Source organism: Coffea arabica, chromosome 10e (genome assembly GCF_036785885.1).
Source record: "Coffea arabica cultivar ET-39 chromosome 10e, Coffea Arabica ET-39 HiFi, whole genome shotgun sequence".
NCBI classification, from domain to species: Eukaryota; Viridiplantae; Streptophyta; class Magnoliopsida; order Gentianales; family Rubiaceae; genus Coffea; species Coffea arabica.
Window position 1 is genome coordinate 14,041,996 of NC_092328.1, and position 11,873 is coordinate 14,053,868.

Here is an 11,873-nt window from a genome sequence, read left to right on the forward strand (position 1 = left end):
GTGAATTTTCTACGAATTTACAAATAATTGTAAAACATAGTCACCATTTAATATTGAAGAAAAATTTTAATTATACTCAAATTCCCACTACTGCAAGTATACAGGTCGTACTCGAGTGTACCAAGTATTCAAATGTTGATTCCACAAGAAAGATTTACCAATTACCGATACTATTCGAACTTCTTTGTTATTCAGATGATCACCAATGCAAGCAAAGTAAACTACACTACAAACATGTAATAAAATGAGTAAAAAGTACAATAAGAGTCCCTAGAGTTATGGAATTATTAACTACCCTTGCTAGTAAATCTCCCGGGTTAATTAATTGTTACTACCTTGACTAGCTAAGGCATAATTTCCTAAAGCATGTGATGTCAGCTGTGTCGCCGTTGTACCAAGCCTATCTATAGCTAATCCATACCTACTTTTCTGATTATGAAATCAACTAAAGTTCCTAAACTTCTATGAACTACTATAAAACAAGCCACAAAGATGCTTGTGAGTGTACTCTATAGATTTAGTGCTTCTTTAAATTAGTGTTAAATCCCAATTCTCATTGTAAACTTAATACTTTTAGATTTTGACAATCAATGGTCGGTTAATCATGATTATAAAAGAAAATGTATTAAATAGTTTGCTTAAGATAATAGCATCAAATAATCAAAGAAATATCACAAACAATCCATAGATAGTTCAACCAAAATCCAAGGTATGAAACTTTAGAAACACATAAAACAAATAAAAACAAAATCCAATCTTGTATTATAGCTAAGCATTAGAATCCAAATACAAGAAATTAAGAGTTAGAGAGAAGAACCCTTGTCTCATGAGCCTCCAAGCTATCCCTCCTCCATCCTCAATCTTCATCCAAGGTTAGTTAAACACAAGAGTAAATAAACTAATCTAATCCTCCGCTATCCTAATCTAACCTAAGAACTAAGATCTAACTAAAATCTGCATTTTTTTTGGTGGATTTTCTTTCCTTTTTTTCCCCTAAAAGGCTCTCTAGTTCGTCCATGAAGTCCCTTTCTTTAGGGAAGAGAGAAAAGGCTGAAAAACAAGCAAGTTGCGCAAGTTGTCAAGTTACAGCTGACACAAATCCGGCCATAGAATTTGCGGACAGATTGTGTCCTCAAACAAGACCAGATTGATGCTCTGTTTTACCAAGAATCAGCATAAGATTCAATAATTCAAAGAGGATTTGCAAGGCGATCCATGAACTTGAGGTCTGCACATCCATCCATGGAGCGCTTTTTGTGCTCTGCCTTCAATCCATTCTTGAATCTGATTTTGGTAGGCTAGAATCCATCCACGGTTTTGTACATAGCCTAAGCTTAGTTCTTTGTCCTTCTTTCCTTGCGCGCATTGCATTTCTTCATTTGTGCACTTCAAATCATCTAAAATCATTCAAACTTCTACTCGTTTCACTCCAATTGATGATTGAATCGATCAAACCTACAAAAGATGAAGTTTAACTACTTAATCCTATAGAAATATAATTTTCTTGAGTTTATTTCCACAATGACCTCATTCTTTAAAACTATTCCCAAACTAATGCACTTTCAAAATATATTCCCTTGTTAACCTACTTGTTGCCATATGGACTTTGAGTATGGAAAGTATTCACATTTCCATCTTATATTAAGAGGTACAATCCACATCAATAGATTTTTAATAACTTTTCAATAGTTCAAATTTTGCTACTTATGTACAATCTTAAAGATAAATAAAAATATTTCTCTATCTATTATTGAGTTAATTAGTGTTTCTCACATTAGATTGGCTCATATAGCGTGTTAATTTTGATACTAACACTGACCTAGTTATCTTTTCTCTCTCCTATTTTTTTGGGATATATTCTCTTTTGATAAGTCAAAAAATGCAAGAGATTTTTTTTTCAAATTTTCTTTCCCCTTATAGTGGAATTTTTATAGTTCACGTAAACTATGATTATTATGTATCTTGAAATGTTTACTCGTACTTCAAACAATTTGAGTTTCTGCAAACTTCTTAAAATTTACAAAGTTAGGAGACTACCGTATAAAAAATTGCAAGTAGCAAGAAAAAAAGAAAGAAACTTGTGATATAATAATCAAGAATAAAGCTAGGAAGGAATAATGACAGGAAAAAAAAAAGGTTCTTTGGCAAAATCATTGCAATTTGTAGGGTGATCAACAATTCTAAAACACTAATTATGGATCCACTTTCCTTTTTTAATTTGTTTACAGAATGTCCTCAAGGCACTAAATAAAGAAAATCTGTGTAATATCTAAACAAAAGATTTACAAGTTATTTTTTTCCTTTGATGGGGAGTCGACATGGCAATAACTAGATTAATAAGGGAATAAAAACTGAAAGAGCATTACTTTGGGATTATTTTTTGAAAAGTAGATTATTTTAGCCAAAAACTCGAGCCTATGTCATAATTTGGAGTTTTTTGCTAAAATAACTCTCTTTCTAAAAAATATTCCCAGTGTGATTTATTTTCAAATTCTATTCCTATAATGATGTTATTATTGCTACCTATCCTGATTGTTAAGTAGCACAACAAGAAAGGAAAGCTTCAATCTAGTAACAAATATATAAATTCTATAGTTTCCAACATGAACTGAAAAGTAAAAGTTTTTTTTTTTATTATAGAGGCACAAGAAGATTGCATAGCTTTGATAATTTCTTTATAATTATTTAAAATAAATTCCACCACTATCAACCTTGCTATATTTGGTCTTTGCATTTTTTTTTTGAAATGTATCAAACCTATTGTGCATATTTGTTTCAAAAAATAAATTTAGAAAATACAAAAATTGCAATGATAATTGTGTGTAATAGCAAGAAAAAGTTATAAAAAAATTCAAGACTATTGTAATTGTTTCTGTTATCCTTCCAACTTCCTAAAGAGAACTCTTACAAAAAGTAATCAAGCTACAAAATTCAACTAGACTGCCTGCACAAAATAAAAAATTCATTAATTATGTAAATGCTGTCACATTATCTAATACAAGAACTACCTGAATTTTTACAAAAAGTAGTCAAGCTACAAAATTCAGCTAGGCCGCTTGCACAAATTTTTTTAAAAAATAATCATTAATTAACTAAATATTGTCATACTATTTAATACAAGAACTACCAGCATTTGTCCGTAATTAGTAAGGCCATCTTTTACATGTTATTTATAACACTACCACATAAAAAAACTACTAGTAGTTTAAAGCAAAATGGGGACCGGTAAACTTCATGTAATGCAAATGAAATCTACTAAAATAATTAAAATAATTCTAAAGTTGCTCAAAAATAACACAAACCACCAATTTATATTGAATATATGTGGAAAACTATTTCAAGTACATGAGATTATTTGATCATTTGATAGAGAAGCGTTAGAAATGAACATGCTCATATATGTGGTGGAAATCAAACATGATGGGTATAAATCTATCGTTTCTTGTAGTTTTCCTCCTAGACATTTTATCAAACACACGGTGTGAAATGTGTGAAATTATTATTAAACTATCACTATTCAAAATTTTTTGAAGGCCATAGGAATGTTGCAAAAACTGCACAATAAAAAAGACAAGAGAATAATCTTTGTTTACCTTGAAATTGTCTATTCGAGAAGAAGATTTTCATCCACTAAAAAAATTTTAAGGATGATACTAAAGTTTTAAATTTTGTTAATATAAATATTGGCTCCTCCGAATTCATACCCTTGACAAGGGAAAGATATGGGAAGAAAAAAATGCAAGAAGGTTCAAAGAGAGAATTGTGGTACGCAACCTGTGTGACAAAAAAATTATAAAAGTAGGTTATTTTGGGTATATATTTAGGAAAGAGAGTTATTTTGGCAAAAAACTCTAATTTTCTTCACATTAATCACAAAATGCAAAACTTAACTAAACCTAATTATTCGACTCAAATTTAAATGAAAACACAGTAAATACACATAAATAACTACATAAAACTATGCACAACAAGTAGTTATCAAGTTACACGAACTAATCTGGATAAACAATCTAAGGGTAGAAGTGAGTGGAAGTAGTGAAGAAGCTAAGTGTAGAAGCAAGACAATTTCATGACTGAGCTACAAACTTTATTTGTATAATATTAGATGAATAGTGCACCATTCCCCAATTATAAATTTGGTGAAACCCGTGCCCTTTTTATGAATTTTCTTTCTTTCTTTTACCATATCTAAAATATTTCCAATATAATATAGGATCATCTCATGTCTCAAAGGAGTAAAGTGGTCTAGTGGTAAGTTTTTTTTTTTTTTGGCTATAAATTTGGCATAAAAAAAAGTTTAAGTGGGTTCAATTCCAGTCACTATCATGAGTTATGGCATGCCTCCGAAACTATAAGTTATTTATAGAAATTCTTATAGATTGCTAATCAATATAGGTCTCACATCAGTATATTCTCTTATAAAGAAATGGTCAATTCTCATCCAACCGAGCCAACTTTGTTAACTCCTAGGTTCACGATTCCACGTTTGAGCCCCGTTCAAATGCATTTTGCTCTGAGGCGCCACGTCAATAGAGGAATCGAGTGCTACATGATAGCCGAGAGTCATTGATGTGGGTTCGGTTTAATTGGATGTAATCCTAGCAAATAGGTCATTTCATGCAATAGCCGGGTCCTTAATCATCGAGGGCTAGAAACACATCAAATGCATATTTTGATGTAATAATTGAAATTTTTAATGTAAAACCTTTTATAAGTGCAATTCTACTAAAAAAATTCTGAATTATTCATTGCTAATCGTCAGTATGAATTAAATGGCTATTAAAAAAATATTAATCATTCTTCTCTCTTGCTTATGAGCAAGAGTTACTACTAGATGTTTAACTCTAAAAAATAGTTACTAAATGAAATATTTTTGCATAAATGACAATATTATATGAAAGCTAAAGCAATTGTAAAAGAGATACAGCATCTGAATTTTTCGTCCAAAAAGGGCAATTCCCAGCCTCACCTCTCTATCGCTTGTTCTCTCTCCCCACTTGGGATCCTCAGTGACATGTTTTCTATGCCAATCCAATGCCACCTATAGCATTGTGCCAAGTGTCATATTATTATTTACACTTTAATTTTTTAATAATTCAACTTGGTTTGGTTTAACACAAGTTTTCTTTACCTCTAAAACTTTGAACCAAACTTAACCAACCGGTCTAATTCATATACCAATACTTTTGTAAGGCAACCACTCAAGATCAGTTGCTTTGGGAAAAAGAAAAAGATAACCCTAAACAAAATTGCCTCCAAAGTGGTTAATTTTGGTTCAATTCCTGTGTCGATGAATCCAATAACAATCCCTTCACCAGCAGTTTCAGATCCACCTTCTTTTGCCCATCCCAGTTTATCTGATACTACATCTGAAAATTCATATCCAGTACCGTAGCACTTTACTGGCATTTGTGAAGTAACTCCAGATTTTCCATCTGGGTCATGCAACAGAAAACTTGTAGGTGCTCGCCATTTTGCTGCTTCTGCCATTACTCAGAGGGATATTTAATGCTTCCCAAGATTATGCTTCACCTTTTGATGGTGATGGTCATGGGACGTAACTGTTTCCTTCGCAATAGATAGTTTCCCAGAAAGCTAGGGATGCCATCTGGTTTGTTCTTTGCTCGAGAAAGCTAGGGATGGTAGGGCTTTAATTTGCGTACTTCCTGAATAGATCTTGTCAATTTGCTTCAACAGTCGAAGGCTACAGTTTTAGCTTATTAGGCAACGGTGCCATAAGCTTTCAGGGACTTTTTCTCTTTTTTACTTTGTTCAAAGCAATCAACGATGAAAAGGTTTGAACTTTGGAGGCAATTTTGTTTAGGGTTATCTTTTTCTTTTTTCCAAAGCAACTGATCTTGAGTGGTTGCCTTACAAAAGTATTGGTATATGAATTAGATCGGTTGGTTAAGTTTGGTTCAAAATTTTAGAGGTAGAGAAAACTTGTGTTAAACCAAACCAAGTTGAATTATTAAAAAATTAAAGTGTAAATAATAACAGGACACTTGGCACAATGCTATAGGTGACATTGGATTGGCATAGAAAACATGTCACTGAGGATCCCAAGTGCTCTCTCCCTCTCAATTATTTCTCACTTCACCAAGTATTAGAAAGCCAATTCCATCAAATCATTTCACATGAGAAAACCAATTCCATGAAATCGTTTCACTTTCTTCAATGGCTTCCAAAAAACGAACACAAAGTTTTTGATAAGTTTTCTAGTAATTTTTGTCACAATTTCTTCCTTTAGACAAGCAGAAATATGTTTTTTCTTGATTTACATCCAAGTCAAAACGGTAAGCGATTCAAATTATTTTAGTCTCTAAGTTGACTCAGTCCAAGTTGTCCAAATTTAAGCATGCCGCCGCCAATCCTCGTGTCTCTGATCCAAGTTCCGGTGATCACTCGGCCGGTCCGTCCACTTCATCCGTGATCACAGCATCACTACCATCCCCTGCTAAGAGCCCAGCCTAAAACCATTCCCAAATTAAATAAATGGCTTAATAAAACTTCACACTACCAGGCTAAGTACTGCGTACAAACAAAATATCCAAGGCAAAGCATAGGCGAAGAAAATGGATTGATATTGGTGCAATCTGATCCATTATCATAGAGCAATTCCGAACCTGATTTTTAGCTCAATATTGGTGTATCAATTTGTATTTTGGTATTTTCGTCAAAATTTGAATAATATTTGGTACCTTACTATAGAACCGATCCTTGTTTACCAACCAGATATTGTCTAAAAAAATAGACAAGAGTTGATAACAAACCAGATATGCAGCAACAGCTTCATCAGGGATCACAATAACTTGGGCTCCTTGCCAGTGAGCTTTCTGACAAGATCCTGGACAGCAGGTATTCTTATTAATCCGCCAACAAGAATTACTTCATCGATATCATCCAACGAAAGCTTTGCGTCCCTCAAGGAAGTCTCAACGGGCGTCTTTATCCTACAAAAGATATCCGCATTCATCAGGGGCATACCAAATTTATCAACCGCATAGGATAAAGCATCAAATTCAATTAATGAAAACCTGAACAGCTATCTATCCCCATCAGTCAGCTAAAAAATTGGTACCTGTCTAGTAAATATGAACATAATTCTTCAAATTTTTGCCCTCTCAGCTGTTTCTGTGAGACGTTGAAGAGCTTGTTTATCTATCAGAAGCTCTATTCCTTCATTTCTGTTGAAGTTCTCAGCATGCCAATCAACAATTCTCTGTACAAAATCACGCATAGTATACCTCAGATAATAAAAAAGATAATCATTACAAGATTAATTAGGCCACATCTTATACCTCATCAAATAAATCACCACCAAGATGTCCAATGGTTACGGTTGATAAAACTCAAAAACTTTCCATCCCTGAACACGAAAACTGCAGAAAAAAGCAATGTTCAACGGTTACTTGGACAGTTAATCAGAACCAACCACCCATCCACATATTCACATAATGAATACAATTACTTTAAGAATTTCAGGGTTAAAATGAAAAAAAAAAAGAGTTTGTATGTCTCACCTAATAAAAATACTATTGTGTAGCAAATATTAATGTAATGATATCAAGGCAAGACAACAAACAATAGAAACAAAAGTAATTTATTAATCAATCAGGACATATGTCCAAAATTCTTTTCCTGAAAGATACGAAAAAAAAAATTTGTTGATTCTGAAGAAGAATATGAGTAGGTTAGGCTGAACATCTGGGAGCATAGTTAATTCCAGTAATATGTAATGAAAGTTGACATTCCACGAATCTAGTTTATGATTCTGCTTCCTGAAATGCACAATGTAGCATTTGAATCCGACTCAGGATCTGTTTTTTTTTTTTTTCCGAAACGTTAGTAAACTTGCATTGATCTAGAAGAAGAATTTACATATCGAGCAACGGCTCGTTAACCTGTACAGCTTGTGTTCAACAACACGGAGGAAAAGATGCTTCCTCATCCAACAAAATGCCTAAAGCATATGAGCTAACATTAGCATTAGTGATACTGTTATCATTCTTATCTAAGCAAAAGGAGCACATTCGAAACAATGACATTAAGCAAAATATATCCTCTAAAATCATTGTCAATCTGCCATCAGATGCTTTGCCATGCATAATTTGTCTCAGCACTTCTTTGTTTTGGACCTGTACTTTGATATTGCGCCATCCTCTTTCCAGCGCTTTGCACAGCACTAGTCTGATTGCTGAAGCCACATCCGTATTCTTGTTTCCATGACTCCTGTCCTTTAGAGCCCAGGACTCTGTTGCGTCATGTGACCTTGTTTTGATAGTAACCCCAATACCCAACACGGCAGGTCTCAATAGGCTAGTTGTTGTCACTTTCATCCTTATCAAGTCCTGGTCCTCTTGTGTCTCATGTTCACCCTCCAGGTCTGGCATTGTTTCTGTTGTACTTAGATCAGCTTCGTGCCTATTTACTTCCTCCATTTCCAACCATTCTTTGTGTGCTTTTTGGATTACTTTGCACGGTTGGTGGTTACCACAGTTCTCAAATTCCCTCTTGTTCCTTTCTTTCCAAATCTGCCATAAAATGTTTGCAGTGAGGCCAATATGGCTGTTACCCTCTTGTCTAGATTTAGCTTCTGTGATTCTTCCCCACCACTTTGTGAAGTTGTACCTCTGGTTTTTTGCACCATCCCACCTAACTGGAGCTACTTTCCAGACATCTTTTGCTAGGGGACATTGCAAGAGTGTGTGTTCTATCGTTTCTGGCTCTTCTCCACATCTCTTGCATACTGGATCTCCTGTTGCAGCTTTCCTGTGGATTGCCTCTCTGACTGGTAGCACTCCGTTAACACACTTCCAGATAAACACCTTAACTTTGTGTTTGATATTAAGCTTCCACAGTGTATTCCAAATCTGCCTGCTTTGATTACTGCCTGCCTCGAAGCTAGTTCCAGCAGGTTCCTTCCCTTTGTTGCTCCTTGTCCTCTCAACCAAGAACCTCTTGTAACCAGCTCTCACTGTATATTCGCCCCCTTCACTGTGTTTCCAGAAGTTGGAGTCTGGTCTACCTGCAAAGCTAATTGGAATACTAAGAATCCTTTCCGCATCAGTCTTGTTGAACAATCTGAAAATTATATTAGTGTTCTATCTGCTTTGGTTGATTAGCTGCTAAACAGATACAAATTCACAGTTTGGGGGCCTTGGAGTTGTAGGATAACCTGATGGAGAATCAGGAATCCATTTATGCTCCCATATGTTTGTGCCTCTCCCATTTCCAATTCTTCTCCTTACTCCTTCTTCCACTATCCCTCTGACATCCATTATTCCTTTCCAAAACTAGGACGCATTACCCTGAGCTTTACAAGTGAAAATTGATTCCTTGGGGAAGTACTTGGCTTTCAAGACTTTACTGACTAGGAGGTTTGGTTTAATTTGGTGATTAATCTCCGAACCTGTTTTCCTAGTAGGGCTTTGTTGAAAGCTTCCAGATCCTTAAATCCCAACCCACCTTCCTGTCGGTCCTAAGCCATTCTCCTCCAAGATATCCAGTGCATCTTGTTTTTGCCATTTGTTTTACCCCACCAATAATTAGCCATAGCTGTGTTGATGTCCTTGAGGAGTTTCTTAGGCAATTTGAAACAAGACATAACATAGGTTGGCATGGCCATTGTGACGGCTTTGAGCATGACTTCCTTTCCAGCAGAACTTAGCAATTTATTCTTCCAACTTTCCAATGTTCGCTTGATATTGTCTCTTATGTAGCCAAAGATTTGATCCTTAGTTCTAGAGATAACCATAGGGAGACCAAGATACTTCCCTTGCTTCACCTCTGCCATTCCCCCTAGAGCACTACATTTCTCTTGTTTCTGGCTACTTGTCAATTTTTTGCTAAAAAACACTGATGATTTCTCTAGATTGATTAGCTGTCCAGAGGCCTGTTCATAATCTTGAAGAATCTTCATGATTTCCTTCGCTTGTTGCACATCAGCTCTACAGAATATAAGCGAATCATCTGCAAAAAAGAGGTGAGTAATGCTTGGACCTTGCCTACTGATCTTCATACCTTTCAGATTCTTGCTTTCTGCTGATCTTTGAAGTAGATTTGAGAAGCCTTCTGAGCAAATAAAAAACAGGTAAGGTGAGAGAGGGTCTCCCTGCCTTATTCCCCTTCTCGGCTTCACAAATCCTTTGACTTCTCCATTGCAATTAAAAGAGTAGGATACAGTTTCCAGACATCTTGATACCCAGTTTACCCACTTAGCACAGAAGCCCATTCTTGTCATCATGTCTCTAACAAAGTGACATTCAACTCTATCGTAAGCTTTAGCCATATCTAACTTGATAGCCATATACCCTTCTTTCCCATGCCTTTTGTTTTTCAGATATTGCATATATTCCTGAGCAATGATCACATTATCTAGGATTTGTCTATCTGGTATAAAGGCAGATTGATTTTTACAAATGCACTTGTCAAGAACAGTTTTCAGTCTGTTTGCCAAGATTTTTGAGATGATTTTATACAAGACACTACACAAACTGATTGGTCTATAGTCTTTCAAGGTAGTTGGGTTCAAAATTTTTGGAATGAGAGAGATAACTGTATGGTTGATAGACTTAAGCATGCAACCAGTCACAAAGAAATCTTGGACAGCTTGAACCACTTCCTTTTTTTATCACTTTCCAGAATTTTTGGAAGAACAGCGGAGTCATTCCATCCATTCCAGGGGCTTTATCTGGGTTCATGGAAAAAACGGCAGACCTGATTTCCTCCTCATGCACTGGTTTAGTCAAATTGGAGTTCATATCCTCGGTAATAAAGTGTGGGATACCCCTTAGTACCTCTGAGTTATCTTCTTTCCCTCCACTGGTAAACAGCCTCCTATAGAACATGGACATCTCAGCAATTATATCTTCATCATTTTTTGTCCAAGATCCGTCCTCTCTTTGGATATTACAAATCCTATTCTTGTTTCTCCTCCCTCTCACATAGGCATGAAAGAAGCTAGTGTTCTTGTCTCCCTCTCTTAGCCATCTCACTCTAGCTTTTTGACTCCAAAAAGATTCTTCCTCTCTATATGCCTCTTTGAGTTGTTCCTTAAGTTCAGACCTGATTATGCTTTTGTTCTCCACATCTGACACGTTCAAGCTCTCTAGCCTACCCTTAATGTCATTGATTTTCACTTTGAAATTTGACTGGAAAGTGTTCTTCCATTTTAAGAGTTCAATTATGCAATTCTTCACTTTCCTTGTCACTTGAAACATCCTAGTTCCTTGTTCCTCCTTGTTCCATCCATTCTCAATAACTTGTTGTATACCTTCCTTTTGAATCCATCTCTTATCAAAGTAAAAACGTTTCCTCTTTTTCCTTTTTTCTGCACTCTTATTCAGGGATGGAAGATTCAGATTCAGCTCAGATTCAGTAAAAAAGTTCAGATTCATGAAAAGTGCGGAAAAAAGACTCAGGGTCTGTTTGATTATGTAAAAAAGTGCTAAATCTGAAAATTTTCAAACATTCAGATGTTTTGAGTGTTTGATAAATGAAAATCCATTTGCTGAACTTGTTAAATAGTGCTGAACTTGTGTGTATTTTTTTCAGCACAAGAATCTTAACTGAATGCTTAATTTTGATAAGAATCAATAGAATTGCTTCAATTACCCTATCTTATCTACCAAATCTACCCTTGTTTATTAATTATGTTCAAAATTATTATATAATTAAACAACCTAATATTCTCTATCTAATGATTTTCTATTTCTCTTTTCTCCCTTTTGAATGACTTTCACTTATTCTCCATACACCTCATATAATATAATTCATCTTTTATATTAATTTGATTTAAAAATAAATATTGTCATTTTCATATCTAATATTTTTAGCTAATTAAATCATATGTTCTATTTCTTTTTTGGATG